We start from the raw sequence: 5,540 nt of genomic DNA, 5'->3' as shown, positions 1-5,540 counted from the left end.
AATCTGATCTCACTATGGGTTTGTGTTCACAATTTGGTCCCCCTCACTTTCAAAACATCTCCTGCGCCCCTGGGGGGTGGAGAAAGCCGCTGTTTAGCCGATGAACTGCAGGTTTGATAAATACGACTTTAACATAAGTGTCATAGCGTGCAGTTTCTGCGTGTTGGCCATGAGGCTGGTATCGCTACGTTCGCAAATGTACATACATCTGGCCCTCTCCCTCCCTCTCTTTCTCTCTTTCTCTCTCTCTCTCTCTCTCTCTCTCTCTATGTGTGTTCCTCTTTCACTCCCTGTCTCCCTCTCCCTCTCTGTCTTTTTAGTTCACTAAATGGGTATGGTTCTCTGAACTCCAACAGGCTGAGAGAGAGAGAGACAGAGAGAAAGAGAAAGAGAGAAATTAAGACCCTGAGAGAGAGGTGGAGGAGAGATAGAGGGATACAGATAGAGAAGAGGAAGACAGACAGAGAGATGGACAGGGGGTAGAGAGGGGGGGCATATAAATTTACATGCAGCTGTCTCTATGTAAAGTATTAGTATGTGTGTGTGTGTGTGTGTGTGTGTATGTGTGTGTGTGTGTGTGTGTGTGTGTTTTGACAGGATAAAGAGGCTTTGCTGAGTGTGTGTGTGTTCATGAGCGGTCTGCTCTGTGGACAGCCTGGTGGTGAGGAGCTTATTAACATAAATTATCAGGCCTCATCCTCTCCACTGCAGATAGGCTCTCTCTCTCTCTCTCTCTCTCTCTCTCTCTCTCTCTCTCTCTCTCTCACACACACACACACACATACACATACTGCCTTTCACACTTAATTGGCTCTTTCATTGTACAGTTGCCTATGAAGAATAAAGAGGCCAGCAGAACAGGGGCACACACGCGCGCACACACACACACACACACACACACACTCTCTCTCTCTCTCTCTCTCTCTCTCTCTCTCTCTCTCTCTCATACACAGAACACACACATATGCTCAGACATACATATTCACACAGACATATTTACATACCTAAGAAAGCTGTAATGTTTTCTGAGCAATATAAGACAGAATCCACATAAATAATGCATCCTTGTATGAGTGTTTGTGTGTGTGTGTGTGTGTGTGTGTGTGTGTGTATAAGAAGGCAAACTAGGAGAAATCATTGCAGAGCTGTCAGACAGCTGTCACATAACAGAAGAGAAACCCAGGAGGAGAAACTGATGCTGTCACTGATTCTGTATGTGTGTGTGTATGTGTGTGTGTGTGTGTGTGTGTGTGTGTGTGTTTGTGTTTGCCACTCCAGCAATATTCTGCATAATATCAGCAAATGTCAGCCAAACTAAAACAGCCAATGTAGCTGAGAAATCTGTCATCTCATCTGTCACAGGTGTGTGTGTGTGTGTGTTGTGAGGCTCTTTATCACTGAGAGGGAAGTGTGTATAACGCAGACCAAAGCTACTGTGTCAGACAAAGACTCCGGAACTGAAATGTGTCTGCCACAGCGTATATGAATAATAAATACACAATGCCCCTTTAAGTTCTAACGCCCTGTAGAGTATGTAGTCACTAACGCCCTGTAGAGTATGTAGTTACTAACGCCCTGTAGAGTATGTAGTTACTAGCAGTCTGGACTTCCTCCACCCAAAACCGCCCTTTACTACCAGGAGTGTGTCTGCATCTCTGGACTCTCTGTTGTGTAAGAAGGTTGTCACCCCATCCCCCCCCCCCCCCCCCTACACACACACACACACACACCACCCCCTAAACAACCTACACACCCGCAAACACAAAACTCTGCATCAATGACTAAGTGAGCATCAGGGATCCTCAGGTGATTAGATTTCTCTCTCTCTCTCTCTCTCTCTCTCTCTCTCTCCCTCCCTTTCCCTCCCTTTCTCTCTCCCTCCCTCTACCTCTCTCCATCCCTGTAGCTCTCTGTCCTGTTCTCTGCTGTGGGGTGTAGAGTGATTGTGTGTGTGTGTGTGAGATGGGGTGTAGTGGGGACAGCAGCTCTGACCTGTAAGCAAAGCAGAAGTGAATAATGGATGACTTTAATGGCCTCTCAGCAGAATCCACTTGTGTGTGTGTGTGTGTGTGTGTGTGTGTGTGTGTGTGTGTGTGTGTGTGTGTAGCACTCTGACCAGATGCAGCATCTTTACTATTTAATCGTTACCAGTGAGTGAGCAGGAACAATGAGAGGCAGGGTAGGGATGGCCACACACACAAAGAAGCCGCTGGCCCTGAGTCTACAGCCTCCTGAACAACCTCAGAGCTTCCCTCAGATCTAGAGTCTACAGCCTCCTGAACAACCTCAGAGCTTCCCTCAGATCTAGAGTCTACAGCCTCCTGAACAACCTCAGAGCTTCCCTCAGATCTAGAGTCTACAGCCTCCTGAACAACCTCAGAGTTTCCCTCAGATCTAGAGTCTACAGCCTCCTGAACAACCTCAGAGCTTCCCTCAGATTTAGAGTCTACAACCTCCTGAACAACCCCAGAGCTTCCCTCAGATCTAGAGTCTACAGCCTCCTGAACAACGTCAGAGCTTCCCTCAGATCTAGAGTCTACAGCCTCCTGAACACACAAACAGAGGCGTTGTGCCCACAGAGATTTTTAGTATCTCAACTTGCTATTGTAATTATTGTATCACTGTGATGAGAAAAATAGTGCAGGTGTTTGCCATTTATATAAATATTAGCAGAAGTACAGAAAATCCAAAATCCAAAGAGTATCGGAATAATCAAGATCAGGTCACAGCACAGGTGATCCAATAGACAAGGCAAACAATCCAAAATGTAATCCAACAGGCCAAGTCAGGACAGGCAGGTATGATTAAAAACACTAGATAGCAATTTCAGAAAATACATAATGCTGCAAGACTCAGTGGCATTCATAACAATCACTACCTCACATCGAGGCAAGAGACAGACAATCTTTTTATAAAGCAAAGTAGTGATCAGACACAGGTGTTTTCAATAGAGAGTCTGTGTGGTATTTTTAAAGATGGATTTTTTTTATGCATTGTGGTGTTTCGTCCACACACATTTTTTTTTTTTTCTGTTTCGGTGTTTGCGTGTGTGGACAGTGGAAAGCTGAGTTTTTGGGTTGTGACATGATGTTTCCCTTTTAAATGTTGTCAGGTCACCGATTGGCAAACATCGCCACCTGTTTACAATTTACATTTGGTTACAGTGGGCAAGAGAAGCAATTATGGATTAGAGTGATATTCAGAGATGAATCACAAATCTGCATATATGGACAAGGAGATGATGCTGGAAATTTTGTTTGGTGCTGTTCCATTGAAAAATACAAAGATGACTGCCTGAGAGAAAATCAAGAATGTTTCCACAGTCAGTGATGATATGGGGTTGCATGTCAGGTAAAGGACCAGGTGAGATGGCAGTCATTACTTCTACAGTAAATGCACAAGTATACATTGAAATGTGGACATTTTTGTCATTCCATTAATCGAAAGAAGTTTTGGTGATAGGGAAGTCTTCCGGAAAGGAAAGACATATCAAGGAAAGGCATGACCAGCAAATAGTCTGAATCTCAATCCCATTGGAAATCGATGGTGGAAACTGAAGAAAATGGAGCATGACAAGGCCCCATCCTGCAAAACTGATCTGTCAACTGCCACTCGACAAAGTTGGAATGTTATTGATCAAGAACATCTACATCAGTAAAGACAATGCCTCAGAATATCTACATTAGTAAAAACAATGCTTTAGAAGATCAACATTAGTAAAGACTATGCCTCAGAGAAATCAAGCTATGAAAAGCCAGAGAAGGTAAAACAAAGTACTAATTGTGATGTTTTAGGTTTGTGATTCCATCATTTATTCCTCAAAATTAAGTGATTCCATATGTTTTCCCTCTACATGATCTGCAAAATAAATTGCCTTAAATTACAAAAAATGGTGTTTTTATTTAGCTGTGTTCCAGCCAGAATGTTCATCTGCTAGAGAGACATGTTTTTGAGGCACATCTGTGGTTTGTGTTTTTTCAAAAAATAAACATCTCCAAGAGTGGTGATCCCAGTGATGGCAGTAAGGGGCAGTGGGGGCAGTAAGGGGCAGTGACGGCAGTGATGGATACTGTCCCCATTTAACTCCAGTCCGCGTGAGCCACATCCAGTGCTGCCTCTGCTCTGTGCCAATGGACATCAAGTAGACGCCTCAGTATAAAGCACACACACACACACACAGACACAGATATACACACTCACTCCTACGACTGAGACACCATCATCACAAGCTCATTTACCCAGAGGCCCTACCAAAACACATGCAGAGAGGAAATACAGGGAGAGGTTTCATTAAAGAAGAGAAGATGAGAGGATCAGAGAGGATGAGAGGAAAAGAGGAAGAAAGGCAGAGGGGAAAAAAAAGACTCATCTCTTCATTCATGTCATCATCTGTTTCTTCTGTTAGTTTAGGAGAGGAGAGAGTTCTTATTGGCTAATGAGGAGGGTGATTATGGGATGGCGGAACTGAGAGGTCATACAAGGGCTGCAGCATCGTCATGGAGATGGGATGGAGTTCAGCTTTTGACTGGAGAAAAATAACAGGGAAAGAGTTTCAGCTCAGCCTAAGTCATTACAGATTATTACTGACATTCCGCTGTGTGTGTGTGTGTGTCTGTTTGTGTACTGCTAACTGCTTACACTCAGATAATGTATGTGTGTGTGATGACGTACCAGTTACTACTACTAACATTAAGCAGTGTGTCTTGAGGAGACCACTTGAGCTCTGTGAACCTTGAGGAGACCACTTCAGCTCTGTGCATGAGAACCTTGAGGAGACCAGATCAGTGTGGCAAACCAACAAAAACATACCACTACATTGCAGGATACAAAGAATATTTTGAGATTGCAATGTTCAGCTCTAATTACAAATGCTTTGCTTATGCATAGTGCATTTGCATACATTTCAGTGGACATTTAAACACATTCCCATGGAACATGTTCATTCCCATGAAACTTTAATGCTGTTTTTTAATGGTGTTTTATGTTTATGTCATCAGCTTTGTAATCACTTTGATGGTTAAATGGCTCATTACAGGGTGAATGAAAGCTGTCTCAGCCCCCTCTAGATATTTAATGGTTTATAGTTTGTCACTGTTAAAACATCTCCCTTACGAAAAATCCTACATTGCAGGCCTATTGTGTATCAAAACTGCAATTTTTTTGCTATAGTGTTAGAGAGTGTAACATCCTCATCTGCTCCTCAGAACATCAGTACAAATGTTCAACAACGGGGGGAAAGCATTTAGCCCTTCTGGCTAAATTTAGTTATTTAGAGCTGAGTGTAATAAATCTCTCTCTCTCTCTCTCTCTCTCTCTCTCTCTCTCTCTCTCTCTCTCTCTCTCTCTCTCTCAAAACGAGCACTGAAATGTCTCGTGCCAATTAACCTGACCAGATGCTTGCAGTTGCCTGCTTAGCCTACTAGCAGGGCTCAAAATTGCACCAGACAAATGCTGGTAAATATTGAAGTTGGTAGATTTCAGACAGAAAATACGGATTATTCACATTTCAAAAAGTTAATTTTGACTCCTGCTTAGTGTTT

Source organism: Alosa sapidissima, chromosome 7 (genome assembly GCF_018492685.1).
Source record: "Alosa sapidissima isolate fAloSap1 chromosome 7, fAloSap1.pri, whole genome shotgun sequence".
Classification (NCBI taxonomy): Eukaryota; Metazoa; Chordata; class Actinopteri; order Clupeiformes; family Clupeidae; genus Alosa; species Alosa sapidissima.
This window is presented reverse-complemented; position numbering follows the sequence as displayed.